This window comes from Panthera leo, chromosome B1, assembly GCF_018350215.1.
Source record: "Panthera leo isolate Ple1 chromosome B1, P.leo_Ple1_pat1.1, whole genome shotgun sequence".
NCBI lineage: Eukaryota > Metazoa > Chordata > Mammalia > Carnivora > Felidae > Panthera > Panthera leo.
Window position 1 is genome coordinate 49940794 of NC_056682.1, and position 17721 is coordinate 49958514.

Below are 17721 nucleotides of genomic sequence, written 5' to 3' on the forward strand. Positions count from 1 at the left end.
AAAAATTTTTTTAACGTTTATTTATTTTTGAGACAGAGAGAGACAGAACAGAGCATGAATGGGGGAGGGTCAGAGAGAGGGAGACACAGAATACGAAACAGGCTCCAGGCTCTGAGCTGTCAGCACAGAGCCCGACGCGGGGCTTGAACTCACGGACCGTGAGATCATGACCTGAGCTGAAGTCGGCCGCTTAACCGACTGAGCCACCCAGGGGCCCCGTCCATTTCACATATCTTTAACACCAACTTCAAACAACTTTTCTGCTTCTGTTTTCAAACGCCAAATTTTATTTTTGAGTTTTATTTCTTCATTGAAGTTTCAAAGTATTGCATATGTGAAGGAGTGACTGCAGTTTAGACATTTACTTTGGTATGATAAAGATAATACCACTACCACTGTTTTCTCCGAAACCCAGAAAGAAGAGTTCATTTGACACTCAAAAGCTATTAAGTTGTCTTATTTTTTTTTATTTGGAAGAGCTATGGAAGCTGTTTCTTCTAATTTAAAATTGTTCAAGAAAATACTGACTTTACTGTATTTTAATCTGATAGTGAATTTAGGGGGATTGTTTATATAAATATATGTGTCTACAACTAATAATAGTTCTGAGTTATTTTGTTTTCTATAATATTGTGATACCTGAAGCTTAAATTTATTTAATGTGAACTTTTTTTTTTTTTTAATTTTTTTGGTAAGCCTTTATTTTGTCTTGTTTTGTTAGTGTTGTGTGTTAGGTTATTATGGTCCTCTCAGCAGAAAATCCTTTGTTAGATAGCCTGATTCTCAGAAAGAACAATTTAAAGAGATTTATACTATGTCATCATAGTTGGATAGTATTATCCTGAATTTGCTGGTTTTGTGAAATTGCTGGTTTTGTTCATCAAGAGTGATCAAATGTTTGCAATTTCATAATATATATTCAAGAAACAATCAAACAAAAGGTGTTTTAGAATAAATATATTAACTTTCCATTCTAATTCCTCTTATTAACCTATCAGAGACCTTACGAAGGAGATTCAAACTATAGATAACCATAGGTCCATCAAGAAAAGTCTGCTTTGTTTTGTAGTTAAATTGCCTAGTTTTAAAGATATTTAGTCAAAATGATTTTAGTAATTGAAAGCAAATACCTTTTGGGAATATGTAAGTTATATAAAAACTTTCATAACCTGGGATATTATCACATATCAAAGAACTAGTATGTAAATATCATTAGAGGCAAAATAAGTGCCCCCCCCCTTCCATATCTACTATGGACTCAAATTTTGCTAGCTATAGAATTTTATCTTCTTGGTAGGCATTCTGAAATGATACCTCTATGTTATAGAGTCAACAGATTTGCCTTAAAATGCCATTTAAAGATTTTCTTTATACCTATGTTTCAAATTATAAGAATCAAAGTATATGGGTGTAAAAATGCATGTAAAAAATATGAATCTCCTACACAGGAAATCCAGAATTTTAGAAGAGCTATTATCTAAGAGGTTGTAAATTGGATTGTTCTAAACTCACACTACATCTCATATAAATAATATTATAAATAATAAGGGCAACACATTAGCCAACAAGAGCTGATCTGGTGCACTTCATATTAATCTAGTGTCTCAGTTTTGACTATACTTTTATGGTGGGGAAAATTGACTTAGATCTCTCAGTAATCACTTGGTATACTTCTTTCTAGGAGATACCCTGAGCCCTGCCCAGGTACACACACTCTCCATCTGGCCTATTCCTCTAATGCTACATTCCTCAAGACCTTCCTACCTGCCTTCTATCCCCAGTCTTCCTTATCAATACTTCCGAAGTATAATCTATATTCAAGCATTAGGAAGAAGGAAATTTGCTTTAATTTGTATTCAAGTGTTAGTCACTATAGCCCTTTTAACCTGCTTAAAGATAAATCTGCATTAAAGACAAACACATTGCTATTAGCACAAATTACTATCAATTGGAATATTGAGCTTTAAAACAAAAATGGAAATATTGTTGGTTGGATTCTTTTGAGGCAAGAGATACCATTAAGTGACCTAACTTAAGCATCTCTTGCTCTTTCTCTGAATGCATGTGATGTCTGAAAGTGCCGTATATTTTCAGTGACTTTGAGGAGGGGAGCTAGTCATTTGTAATTCTGGGTCATTGAAGTCAGGGTCTTGCTGATCCTGTGTTTTTCAGTTCAAGAGCTGTGTCAGGAGCATCTTAGATGTCCGTCACCCACACTCTTAAGATTCTGTGCTCGAGCCTCAGTTTTCTCTACCTCCCAGCTAGTCCTGTCTATCTTCCAGCTCTGCTCATTGATACTATAGACAATAGCTTTCCTCATTTTACTTTTATTGACAGTGACACCACCTTCTCCTTTTTTCAAGAGATAAAAAGGTAGAAGCGATATTCCTTTTTCATTATTTAAAAAAAAAAAACAATTATTTTTAAACAGCTGGCACTTAGCAATTTAGTTTTCACACCCTATTCTGAATTAAATTGATATGGTGATTCTAAAATTGATTCTAAAATCTTAATCTTGCTTTTATCATGTAAGCATCTAGTTAGTGTTTATGCTAAAGACTTGTATTTTGTGGCATTAGTTCTTCACATTTCTTTTTTATGTATTTAAAATTGTTCATTTCTGAGTGGGAAAGTTACTGTTATTGAGATATGTATAGGGCAGGTGCACTTGATTAGAGCATGAACTGTACTTTCACGTTAGCTGGATGTGCTTTGCACTCTGCTCTTGTAGATTTATTTTGTTTACAGTAGACTGATGTCCATTTTTGTAAATGTTTTTACTTAGCACTTTAACTGTGAGTGTACAAACTGATTTTAAATGTAGTGGTTGTATATTTTGGTTATAAATTGGAAATTTTTAATAAAATTAAATTGTTCTCTATTTTGTCATTAGTATCTGATTGCATATAATTTTCTGTATCACCTTCTAGACTATTTAATTAACATATTACACTGCTATTTTTCAATTGGGTTTCATATTTTATATTCTAATATTACTAATATTTTTCATTTATAACATAGAATTCACATTATTCTGGAATATAGAAATATGTAAACAAAAACTGTCCAGTATCATATCCTTTTCTCTCACACTTATTTTGTCAATATAGATAAGACTGATCTCTGTTTATATAACACTACTGGGCACATAATAGGGGTTCAATACATATCTGTTGATAAAATTGAAAAGTATCTGTATCAGTTTTCTAATTAGAAATCCTACTCACATTAACAAATCAGTTGATTTTTTTCATGCACAGGAAGGCAGACCAGGATTCAAACTATTATTAGAGTTTCTTGCCTGGATCATACAGCCTTTGGTTCCAAGGAACCTTTGGAATCATAAGGTCTAACTTCCAAGCCAGTACAAAAATTCTTCAAAACTATCTTTTATAAGCCTCTGCTGGAATGATTTCAGTAACAGGAAGCTCACTACTCTGTAAGGCCTTCCATTCCATTTTGAGGAAACTCTAATTGTTGTAAAAGGCCTTGCATATATTGGGTGGAAAATGTATTTCTTTGTTACCTTCATACACTGGTAGTACTCTACAGATACACCGTAATTCTTTCACAGGACTATTTGCTAGACATTGGAGAAAAGATATGTTGTTTCCTCCAAATCTTTTCTATAAGCAAAACATGTCCTATTTTCCAGTTTCTCCATGACTTCCTATCAGATCCTAGTTGTTCCCTTCCAAAAGACTACAGTTAGGAATATTCCTCTTAAAATTTCCATAGAACTGAACACGTATCTCCAGATTCTATAAAACTAGTGAAGAATCTAATGTACACTATATTCTGTACACTATTACTTGTATTAAGTTTATCACAGAAGAATGGAGCACTTTTTTTTTAATGATCTCCCTCCAATTATTGAAGGATGAAGATATGCATATATACATGTCCATCAATTGTTCAAACTCTAATGTTTGCCAATTTCAGATATTTCTCTAAGGCACTGATTGGTCATTTACTGTGTGCCAGGCAATGAACTAAATAAAATTCTTAATCTCCTGACAGTTTATTTCTAAGGTGAACCAAATATTTAATAAAGATGGGAAAATACCCTAAATTGTTTTATGACTGCTAAATTAGGGAAGAATTTTTTTGAGTGTTTTGTTTTATGGTGATCATTAGCTAACTACACAAATTTTGATCATTAACAGTTTGAGTACTAATCATAGTGTATGTGCTGGGGCAAATACATAGACTAAACCATTGTTTTTTAGGTATGGGATCATTTCATCAAATAAAATAGTACATGTCTCAGTACGTAAAACAGATAAAAGCAGGATTTTTAAAAGGGAAAGTGCCTGAAATCTTAATTATTTGACCTAGTCCTTTTATCTCTTCACTACAGCATCCTTGAATCATCTAGACAGAACTCTTAAGAGCTCAAAGAACCAACTTTATAAATTACATTACAATTTGACTCTGGCTGTGGTCACATGAATCTACACATGTGATAAAATTGCAGGGAACTATACACAGAAATGAGGGCTTGTAAAACTTGTGAAATCTATATAAAATAGATGAATTGTATCTATACCAATTTCTTGGTTTTGCTATTGCACTACAGTTACAAAAAAAATGTTACCATTGGGGAAAACTGGGTATGGGTATTATTTCTTAAAACTGCATGTAAATCTGTATCTCAAAAAGGTTAACAAATTTTTTAAATTAGTGAACTAAGTGATCTTAGGTCCCTTCTAAAATTCTGTAATTAATGCCCCATTCATTTTCTAGCTGTTTTTTTCCTTCTGTTAATTCTAAAGAACCTATTAGAATTATTTTTGAAGAGACTCTTGGTAAATGTCATTTACCCAGGAGTCCTTCAGTTCTTGTTTTGCCTTTCCTAATTTGATATTCTCACATGAAAACAAGACCCTGCTAATGTGCTCCATACATTTTGCCTGTTCCCATTCCCCTTCTTCTAAAGTTTCCAGGAATAACAATCAGAATCACCCCAGACTTTTGAGTGTGGTCAGCAGAATAATGGCCTCCAATTCCCAGAACTTGTGAATGTGTTATTTTCATGGAAAAAGGGACTTCGTAGATGAATTTAAGATTGCAGACCTTGAGATGGAGATTATCCCAGATTATTCATGTGGGCCCAGTCTAATCACATGAGTCCTTAGAAGCAGAGAACTCTTCCCAGCTGCGGGCAGGGAGGTGAAAAAGGATGAAGGTGTAAGAGAGATGCAACATGGGAAGGACTTAACCCACTGTTGCTGGCTTTAAAGGTGGAGGAGGGAGACCATGAGTGAGGGAATGTAGTGGCCTCTCAAAGCTAGGAATGGCTTTCAGCTGACAGCCAACAAGAAAACATAAATCTCAGTCCTACAACAGCAGGGCACTAAATTCTGCCAACCAGAATGAACAAGGAAATTAATATTCCTCTGAAGACTCCAGAAAGAAACTACTGACATCTTCATTTTAGCCCCCATGAGACCCATGTCAGACTTCTGACCTACAGAGATAATAAATTTGTGTTGCTTAAGCCCCTAAATTTAGGGTAATTTGTTATAGCAGGAATCAAAAACTAATAAACTGAGCCTCATACCCCCACATCTGCAGAGTGTAAGCAGTGAAAAAACAAGTAATGGAAAATGGCTCAAGGAGTCCATTAAAAATCAGAAGCACTTCAGAGAGCTGGTGAGTTGCCTGCAACAGACTGTTGAGGTTGGTGGAGACAGGTTGGAAGTATTGAGTAATAAGAGCAGTCACTCCCTGGTGCCTTTCTTCCTATTCTCTCTTTTAGTCTTCATCTTTTCCACCATTATTTTTCATTTTCATTTATTCCCATTCCTCTTATCCTCTCTTCCATCCTTTCCTCCTGTTTAAAACTCTGCTGTTCATTTTTCCCTGTTAATCAAGTATATGTTTTTATCTACTCCACATTCCCACCAGCATACCCACCCATTTGTCAGAAGAATAAGCCTTGGAAAAATATCAAGATTTTCAGGTGCAGCAAGGAGCCAAAAGGTTAAAAATCATTTATCACCTGGTCTGGGTACTCCATGCACCAAGAGGGTTATATGCAAATTGATTTATTCAAAACAAAACAAAACGGGCTCCTGGGTGGCTTAGTCTGTTGAGCGTCTGACTCTTGATTTTGGCTCAGGTCATGATCCCAGGGTCATGGGATCGAGGCCCGCGTTGGGCTCCATACTAAGCGTGGAGACTGCTTGAGATTCTCTCCCCCCCACCCCCACCCCTCTCAACAACTCATGCTCTCTATTTCTCTCTTTAAACTAAGCTAAGCAGGAACTCAAAAATTTTTGAAAAATAACAAAAGCTTTTTGCTAAGGTATTGATTAGTCACTATCTTCTATTCTGCAGCTGAAGAATTATGCTGAGCACTTTTCACTATCTCTGTAGACAGCTCAAAACTAAACACCCAAGGGGCTAATAGTTCATCAACTTCAAATAATATTAGATGAGCTACTGTACGGTAATAAATACAATTGAAGCATTTAAACATGTCACATGAGGTGAATCAATGAAGTAGGTATATTTTTTATTTTAAGAATTTTTTGGCACCAGATTTGGTAGAAAGTGCTGAATATGGGGAATAAATTCACACACTAATACCAACATGCAGACTTCGGGTTTCCCAAATGTCCTGGTGGCTAAAAGGGCAGAAGGGGTGTTCTCTGGCAACAGATCAGGCATGGTTGAGCCAGTTTAAAGGAACTGTTAATAGTCCTGAAGGCAGAGGTAATACAGGTGCCCTTGGCCATAAATTTAGTCGATTCCAAATGAGCCCTTACCATAACAACGAGGAGATAAGTCCCTCACATTCTCAGAGTGAAAATAAGCATTCTGAAAATTCCAAAGATTGTCTAGGTCCTATGGCCGCCAGATACTGGCTTGTTTCTGGAGCCATTGCTACAGCACTTAAATTTGTTAGTAAATCCAGAGGAGAACAAACTAAATCATTTAAACTTAAAAATTCTTCCTTTCCTCTCTTTTTTTCTACTTACTGTTAATTTCCTTTGCAGAACCATGCCATATTTAACTATAAGACTTTTAGCGATCATAATTTTAGTTGTTTTTTTCAGAGCCAAGTTCATATTTGTAGTGTTTTTCTTGTCCGTTGATGAAAGCTACTTTAGTAAATGATGTTTCATGTTTCTGGGAGCATTCAATAGCATGTATTAATTCATTCTTTTATTCAGCAAATACTCATTTGTTTACCTACTCTTTACCAAGTAGTAAGACCCTAGGAACTCAAAGAAGAAAATGACATGGTGTATACTCTTGCAAAGTTCACACTCCAGTGAGGAGATGAGATTTCTAACACTGGTGTGCTCAAAGTGTTATGTAAGCACAAATGTGGAAGAACTTACTTCCGCCATGAAGACCGGGCATACAGAGAACTTTATGGAATGTGAAAGAATTAATTGATTATGTAGGGGACAAAACAGGCAGTTGTTCTGTGGCAGTCCTGTAATCAGAATGTTGAGTGCAAAAGGAGGAAACAGACAATAACTAAGTAAAAAATTAACATATTAAGATAATAAATGCTATAACTTTCCTATAGGCAGGGGGTTAAAGTCTTGGTAAAAAATTAATGGATTTTGTTCAAAACGCAAAAGGGTGGGAGCGCCTTTTGGCGCTCAGGCCTTTTGGGTGGCTCAGTCGGTTGAGCGTCCAACTTCTGTTCAGGTCATGATTTATCTGTTTGTGAGTTAGAGCCCCACATCGGGCTCTCTGCTAACAGTGCAGAGCTTGTTGCAGATCCTCTGTTGCCCTCTCTCTCTGTCCCTCCCCCATTCACTCTCTCTCCCTCAAAAATAAAAAACATTTAAAAAATTTACAAAATGCAAAAGGGTGCATTGAAGCATTTTAATTAAGTGATTAACATAATTTTCTTTTAAAAAATTATTCAGAGTGTGGAGGTTCCTCAAAAAATTAAAGATAGATCTACCCTATGATCCAGCAATAGCACTGCTACCCTATAGCAATAGCAATAGGAATTTACCCAGGGATACAGGAGTGCTGATGCACAGGGGCACTTGTACCACAATGTTTATAGCAGCACTTTCAACAATAGCCAAATTATGGAAAGAGCCTAAATGTCCATCAACTGATGAATGGATAAATTGCGGTTTATATACACAATGGAATACTACAATGGCAATTGTAGTGGCAATGAGAAAGAATGAAATATGGCCTTTTGTAGCAATGTGGATGGAACTGGAGAGTGTTATGCTAAGTGAAATAAGTCATACAGAGAAAGACAGATACCATGTTTTCACTCTTATGTGGATCCTGAAAAACTTAACAGAAGACCATGGGGGAGGGGAAGGGAAAAAAAAAAAAGGTTAGAGAGGGAGGGAGCCAAAACATAATAGACTCTTAAAAACTGAGAACAAACTGAGGGTTGATGGGGGGTGGGAGGGAGGGGAGGGTGGGTGATGGGTATCGAGGAGGGCACCTGTTGGGATGAGCACTGGGTGTTGTATGGAAACCAATTTGACAACAAATTTCATATTGAAAAAAATAATAAATAAATGTGCCACTTTATATGCAATAAATAAATAAATAAGATAAAAAATTATTCTGGGGGTTCCTGGGTGGCTCGGTCGGTTGAGCATCCGACTTAGGCTCAGGTCATGATCTCACAGTCTGAGTTCGAGCCCTCATGGACTCTCTGCTGTCAGTGCAGAGCCTGCTTCAGATCCTCTGTTCACCGCCCCCTCTCTGCCCCTCCCCCACTCGCAGGCACAGGCACCCTCTCTCTCTCAAAAATAAATAAAAATTAAAAAAATTATTCTGGTAGCTTTATGAAAATGGATTATGAGGACTGAGAATTCACACAGGGAAACCAATAAAAAAGCAGTTGAGTTAGTATGGGTTAGAGATAATAGTGACTTTCATGCAGATGGTTTTGCAGAGATGGACAAAAAAGGAAGATTAAGGATGTCTTTTGAAGTTAGAGTCAATAAGACCAATATACTGGATGTTATAGATAAGGAAAAGGGGGTGAATAAAAGATAATTCTTAGTTTTTTAGCCAGGGCAGCTAGGTAGGTTATGATGTCACCGAAGTGGAAAAGACTGGAAGAAGTATAGATGTTAGAGGGTTCTGTTTTGGACAGGTTAAGCTTAAGGTAACACTACTAGCTATCCAAGTGAAAATGCCATGTAAGCTTTTGGATAGGAGTCTGGAGCTCCAGTTGAGATTTTGACCTGTGATAGAAATTTGAGACTCATCAAGGTGTAGATGGGATCTAAAGCCATCAGGCTATATGAGATCACCTTGGAAAAAAGTGGATAGAGAAGAGAAGTTGTGTAGAGCACAAAAAGTCAGGAAAGGGGACTGAGAGGGGGAGGCCAGTTAGCTAAGAAGAAAATCAAGGGAATATGTTAGGGAAGCCGGGAGAGAAAAGTGTTCTATAAGAGGAGGGAATAGTTCAACTGGTCAAATGATGGATAAAGATCAAATAAGATGATGACTAAGGAAGACGACATGATTTTACAATATGTAGGTTATTGAAAAGAAGTGGGAGAGAAGCCGTTGTGGAGTGGATTGGAAAGTAAATGGGGAACTCGCATTTTGAGGAACTGGAAGACTACATACTTTTAATGACTCTCCCAATGAAAGCAGTCAAAATACTGGATTATATAAAAATCATACTGAAGGAAGTCCATTAGGCCAAAAGGAAATGACGCCAGATAGTAGCTCAAGTACACAGGAGGAAATGGATAAATGATAAATATGTGGGTTCATATGTTTTTTAAGTTTCCTAGATCCATTTTCGGGGTGGGGGGAGGCTATTTCCCATACACACCACCAAGTAATTCTCAGACACTAGCAGGGTGTCCAAGAATTCCACTCAATTCTGACACTGTCCACCCAGAGATAGCATCAGATTCCACAGGATAAGGATTCAGTCCTATACAACCGCCCCCAACCACACTTCAGATGCCAGTGACAAGCCCTGGGCTATTACCTGTGCTTCTGACACACCGGCCACACAATGACCTCCACCTTAGGTTTGATTCATTTGCTAGGGCAGCTCATAGAACTCAGGGAAACACTTTCTTACTTTTCTAATTATTTTTAATTATTTTAATTATTTTATATATTTTTTTAATTTTTTTTTAACGTTTATTTATTTTTGAGACAGAGAGAGACAGAGCATGAACAGGGGAGGGGCAGAGAGAGAGGGAAACACAGAATCTGAAACAGGCTCCAGGCTCTGAGCTGTCAGCACAGAGCCCGACGCGGGGCTCAAACTCATGGACCGTGAGATCGTGACCTGAGCCGAAGTTGGACGCTTAACCAACCAAGCCACCCAGGCGCCCCTATTTTAATTATTTTATAGTATTAGTATTGTTTTATATCCAACAAGTTTTAATTATGTTTTATATTATATATTTTATTATATAATTTTATATAGTATAAAAATATTTTATTTTATATATTATAAACATAAAAATATATTGTATTTTATATGTTTTTTTACATAAAACAATAATTTTATTATATAAAACAATAATTAAAATTTGTTGGATTTAGGGTCGCCTGGGTGCTCACAGTTGGTGGGTTCAATCCCCATGTTGGGCTCTGTGCTGACAGCTCAGAGCCTGGAGGCTGCTTTGGATTCTGTGTCTCCCTCCCTCTCCACCCCTCCCCTACTCATGCTCTGTCTCTCTCTTAAAACTAATAAACATTTTTTTAAAAAGATTTAAAATTTGTTGGATTTATAATATTTATATTATATACTAATATATGATAATTTGACAACATATATGACAAACACAAAGGAGGGGGAAGGGAATGGAGCTACATTGGAACAGTCTATACTAGCAATAAATTAGTATTAATTTTAAGTAGTTCTGATAATGCATACTATAATCCCTCGTAAAAGAAAATCCATATGGCAAGAAAATAACTGTAAAAAAATACAGTAAAAAAATCAAAATAGGCATTAGCATGTTCTACTACATATTTTTTAAAAACCTTGTTTAATGTTTATTCATTTTTGAGAGACACAGAGACAGAGACAGAGCACAAGAGGGGGAGAGGCAGAGAGCAAAGATGGACAACACAGAGTCTGACATGGGGCTTGAATTCACAAACCTTGAGATCATGACCTGAGCTAAGTCAGACGCTTAACCAACTGAGCCACCCAGGGGCTCCTAAATAATTTTTTCTTTAACACAAAAGAAGGAAGTAAAGGGAGAATAGTGGAACAAGAAGGACAAGAGATATAACAAAGGAGTAACAAAGTAGCAAATGTAACTCTAACCATATCGATAATTACATTCATTAACATGAATATGATAAATCCTCCCTCAAAAGCTATCAGTCAACAACCTGCACAAAAAAGCAATTTAATCCTATCTGCTCTTTCCAACAGGTACACCTTAGATTCAAAGACACAAATGGGTTGAAAGTAAAAACACGAAAAAAGATATGCCATGCAAACAATAACCATAAGGGAGCTATAGTGGCTATGCTAACACCAGACATGTTAAAGAGAATCAATATTGTTATTATAATAATAGAATTATTATAATAATAAAAGTGTCAATACCTGAGGAAAATGTAACAATTATAAATGTATACATACCTAAAAGCAGAACCTCAAAATACATGGAATTAAACCTAACAGAAATGAAAGGGGAAATAGACAATTCAACAGTAATGGTTTGGGGTTTTTAGTAACTGGTAGAACAACTAGACATAAAAGCAGTGACAATATAGAAAACTATCAAACATCTCAGCCTAACTGACATATATAAAATATGTGATCTAAATATTGCAGGGGCACCGGAGGAACTCAGTCAGTAAAGCAAAGGACTCTTGATTTCCACTCATGATCTCATGATTCATGGGATTGAGCCTAGCATGGAGCTCTGTGTTGATGGAGCCTGCTTGGGATTCTCTCTCTCCTTCTCTCTCTGCCCCTCCACCATTTGCACATTCTCTTTCTCTCCCTCTCTCTCTCTCTCTGTTAAAATAAACACTTAAAAATAAATAGATAAATAAATAATTAAATATTACAGAATACATATTCTTTCCAAGGACACATGGAACATTCTAGTGAATAGACCATATGCTATGAGCAAAGATTGGCAAACATCTCCTATAAATGACCAGAAAATAATTTTTTTTTTTTTTTTTTGCTTTGTGGACCATACAGTCTCTGCTGCAGCTGTGCCTGTTTATTCTTATAGCACAAAACTAGTCAGAGATAATGCATAAACAGGCATGGCTGTGTTCCAATAAAATTTTGTTTACTAAACAGGTGGCAGGCCAGATTTGATTTGCGGGTCATAGTTTGCCAACCTCTGTGCTATGCCATAAAACAAGTCCCAATTAGTGTAAAAGGATTGAAAGAATGCACAGTATTTTCTTCAAACACAGCAGAGTTAAATAAGAAATCATTAACAGAAAGAAATCTTGAATAACTATTTTTTATATGAAACACACTACTACATAACTCACAAATTAAAAAGACGTCACAAGGGAAATCAGAAGATATTTTGTGATAAATGAAAATGAAAACAAAACAATGAGGAGCACCTGAGTGGCTCAGTTGGTTAAGCATCTGACTCTTGGTTTTGGCTCAGGTCATGATCTCACACATTGTGAGATTGAGCCCCACATCAGGCTCTGCACTAAGTGGAGCCTACTGAGGATTCTCTCTTTCCCTCTCTTTCTGCCACTCCCCTGCTCCCATGGTCTTTCTCTCTCAAAAATAAACAAATAAACTTAAAAAAACAACAACAATGAATTTAGAAAGATCAACCCCAAATTCATTCTATTATCCTAATATCAAAGACAAAGACATCAGGAAAATGAAACTATATACCAATATACCTCATGAACATAGATGAAAAAAATCTTTAATAAGATATTAGCAAACTGAATCCATCAATATTATAATATATTGTATATATAATAATATTATATTATATATATAAATATTTATATTTATATTTATTATATATAAATATATATATTATATATAAAATATTTATATATAATAATTATATGCATCATGGCTAAGTGGGATTTATCCCAAGAATGCAATGTTGGTTTAACATCTGAAATATCAACAGATGCAATGTATTATGAACAAAAGGACGAAAGTCACATGAGCATCTCAATATGGAAAAAGCACTTGACAAAGTCCAACACCCCCTCATGGTAGAAACTCTTAGTAAATTACGAACAGAAGAGAATGTCCTCAATTTGATAAAGAGTATTTGTGAACAACTAACACTTTATTTAATCATAAAAAACTAAATGCTTTTCCCTTAAGATTGAAAATAAGGCAAATAGGGGCGCCTTGGTGGCGCAGTCGGTTAAGCGTCCGACTTCAGCCAGGTCACGATCTCGCGGTCCGTGAGTTCGAGCCCCGCGTCAGGCTCTGGGCTGATGGCTCGGAGCCTGGAGCCTGTTTTCGATTCTGTGTCTCTCTCTCTCTCTGCCCCTCCCCCGTTCATGCTCTGTCTCTCTCTGTCCCAAAAATAAATAAAAAACGTTGAAAAAAAAAAAATTAATAAAAAAAAAAAAAAAAGAAAAGAAGGCAAATATGTCTACTCTTTCCTCTTTCAACATTGTACAAGGTTGTGACTAGTACGAAAGCCTAGAAAATGATTGAACGATTTCAGATTGGAAAGAAAGAAAACTATCTTTATCTGCATATGACAACACTATATGGAGACAATCCCAAAAAATCTACACCCAAAAACCTATGAAGAACTAATAAATGAGTTTAGTAGTGTCACAGAATACAAGATCAATATTTTAAAAATCATTTATTTTCTTAATGTACTAGCAATAAGCAATTTCCAAATAAAATTTTAAAGTCCATTTACAACAGCATCATGAAGAATGAAATATGAATAAATTTACCAAAAGAATTGTGAAACCTGTACCCTGAAAACTACAAAACATTGCTAAAAGAAGCTAAAGAAGATCTCAAAACCGTGAAGAGCTAAATCCATCTTCATGGTTTGGGAGACTCAGTATTATTAAGACTGAAATTCTTTTCAGGGTGCCTTGGTGGCTCAGTCAGTTAAGCGTCTGTCTCCAGCTCAGGTCAGGGCCTGCTTTGGATTCTGTGTCTCCCTCTCTCTCTGCCCCTCGCCTGCTCGTACTCTTTCTCTCTCTCAAAAATAAATAAACATTTAAAAAAAGATTGAAATTCTTTTCAAACGGATCTATAAATTTAATGTAATCCCTGTCAAAATTCTAGCAGGACTTTTGTAAAACATGACAAGTTGAGTCTAAAATTTATGGAAATATAATATATCTAGAATAATCAGAACAATTTTGAAAAGAATGAAGGTGGAGGACTCACACTACTGAATTTCAAAACTTATGAAGCCACAATAAATAAGACCATGTGGTATTGGTATAAAGATAGGCAGACAGCAATTAAAATCTTTAATTTATGGTTGATCAATTCTCAACAATGGTTCTAAGAAAATTCAAGAGAGGAAAGGATAGGTTTTCTTTTTTAACAAATTATGTTGGGACAAGTAGATAACCACTTGCAAAAAAAAAAAAAAAAAATGAACTTAGACCCTAACCTCATACTATACACAAATGTTCAGCTAAAATACAGTGTTCACCTAGAAGAAAACATAGATATAAATCTTCAGATGTGACGACAAAAGTTGTCCATACAAAAGTTGTCCAACAAAAGTTCAATCCATAAAATAAAAATTGGTAAATTGGCTTTGCCACAATTAAAAAGTTTTGTGTTCCAAAAGACACTACTAAGAAAATTAGAAAACAGGCCACAACGTGGGAAAAAAATATTTGAAAATCATATAAAGAGCTCTCACAATTCAGTAATGAGAAAACAACCCAATTAAAAAAATTTTTTCAACATTTATTTATTTTTGAGAGACAGAGAGAGACAGTGTGAGTTGGGGGGGGGGGCAGAGAGAGAGGGAGACACAGAATCCGAAGCAGTCCCCAGGCTCTGAACCGCCAGCACAGAGCCTGATGCAGGACTGGAACTCATGAACCGCGAGATCATCACCTGAGCCGAAGTCAGCGCTTAACCAACTGAGCCATCCAGGCGCCCCAACCCAATTTTTAATTAAAAAAATTTTTTAAGTTTATTTATTTATTTTTAGAGAGGATGGGGGACAGAGAGAGGAGAGAGAGAATCCCAAGCAGGCTCCTTGCTGGTAGGAGCTCGAACTCACAAACCATGAGATCATGACCTGAGCTGGCATCAAGAGTTGGATGTTTAATTTTTTTTTATGATTTATTTTATATTTGAGAGAGAGAGACAGAACACGAGTAGGGGAGGGGCAGAGAGATGGAGACAGAAGCTGAAGCAGTCTCCAGGCTCCAAGCTGTCAGCACAGAGTCTGATGTGGGGCTTGAACCCATGAGCAGTGAGATCATGACCTGAGCCAAAGTTTGGATGCCCAAATGACTAAGCAACCCAGGCACCCCAACAACCCAATTTTTTAAAGTTCAAAAGATTTCATGTTTATTTATTTTTGAAGGAGAGAGAGACAGAGCGTGAGCAGGGAAGGGACAGAGAGAGAGGGAGACACAGAATCTGAAGCAGGCTCCAGGTTCTGAGTTGCCTGCACAGAGCCCAATGCGGGGCTTGAACTCACAGCTGTGAGATCATGACCTGAGCCGAAGTCAGATGCTTCACTGACTGAGCCACCCAGGCACCCCTAAAGTTCAAAAGATTTAAAGAGACATTTCCCCAAAGAAGATGTATACTTGGCTAATAGACACATGCAAAGATGCCCAATCTCAGTTACTAGGCTAATTCCAGTTAACCTACAAGTTAAACCATACCCCAGCAAAATGGCTATGCTAAAAAAGACAGATAATAGCAAGTGTTGATGAAGCTGTGGAGAAACTGGAAACCTCATATATTGCTGGTGAGAACATAAAATGGTATATACACTTCGGAAAACAATTGGGCACTTTCTTAAAAAGCTAAACATAAATTTAACATACAACCCAGGAATTCTACTATGAGGTGTTTGCACATGAGAAATTAAAACATATGTCCACACAGAGACTTACACGTGAATGTTCATAGCAGCATTATTCATAACAGTCCCCCAGATGGAAACAATCTACATCCTTGTTAACTGGTGAATGGGTCAAAAAATGTGGCATATCCATATAATGAGATTCTATCCATCAATAAAAAGGAAGGAATTACTACTATATACAGTGGAAATAAACCTCAAAGATATTATGTTAAATGAAAGAAGCAAAATGCAAGAGGTTACATTTTGTATGATTCCATTTTTATGGAATGGGCAGAAATGTCAAATCTATAGAGACAGATTAGTGGAAATGGGCACGAGAGATTTTTTTTTTTTTTGGCAATGATGAAAATGCTCTAAAATTGTACTGTGGCGATGGTTGCACAACTTCATATAACTTTCCTATAAATCTAAACAGGTGACTTTTTGAGGTAAATGACACCTCAAAAAAGCTAAGGAAAAAAAACCCAGATTGACTTTAACTGTGGAGTCAATACCTACAAAGTCGTCACTAAAAACTTGAGTCATCATTCATTAAAAATAAATTGCTGGAAATTCTGGGGATGTAATGGACAGCATGGTGACTATAGTTAACAGTATTGTACATTTGAAAGTTGCTAATAGAGTAAATCTTAAAAGTTCTCATCAGAAGAAAAAAAATCATAATTACATGAGGTGATGAATGTTGACTAAATTTGTGGTAATCATTTTGCTATATATACATTCTTTTGTTCCTGATCACCAATTCTAGAGTGTATGTTGAGGGGGACCCCCCCCCAACACACACACATACCACCAACCAGGCCCTGATGACACCATCCTGACACTGTCTACACAGAGATAGCGGGTAGAGGTTCACCTGGACAGTCTAACATTTAGAAGTTGAAAGTGTAAGAGGAAACCAGCAAGAGGGATCAAGAAGTGGCCAGAAAGGTAGGCAATGTGTTGTCCTGGAAAGCGAGGGAAGGAAGTTTTTCCAGGGGGGTTGCATAATCAACTCTCCTGTTGGAAAGTGCTGCTAAGTCTGATAAGATGAGGACTGAGAGATGGCCATTGATTTAGCAACTGCAAGTCAGTTTCAAACACATGCTTTTGGTAGAGGAATGAGGCAGAAAACCCATTTCCGGTGGGACTAAGAATGGAGATAAGAAGTCTAGGCATATCGATGAGAGTAGATGACCAAGGGGGAGCATCAGAGATGGTTACTGGAGATGAGGTAACTGAGGGTTATTAATAGGTTAGAGGTAACAAGTAGATAACAAAGAGATGCAGTTAAAATGTCCTTTTTCTAGGGCCGCCTGGGTGGCTTAGTCGGTTGAGCGTCCAACCTCAGCTCAGGTCATGATCTCACAGTCTGTGAGTTCGAGCCCCACATCAGGCTCTGTGCTGACAGCTCAGAGCCTGGAGCCTGCTTTGGATTCTGTGTCTCCCTCTCCCTCTGCCCCTCCCCTGCTCATGCTCTGTCTCTCTCTCTGCCAAAAATAAATAAACATTAAAAAAAAAAAGTCCGTTTTCTACTTGAGCGTGAGCTTCTTTTATTCATTCATTAGCTCATCAACATGGATTCACTGGATTCATTTATAGATGAACATCTTTATTTTGGAATAGGTGAGATAAAGACAGGAAATTCTGTGAGGCAGAAGGAAATACAGTGGTTGAGCCTGGGGCTGGAAGGCCTGTGCTGGGAAAATGCTTTGAATGAGGACAGGTCAAA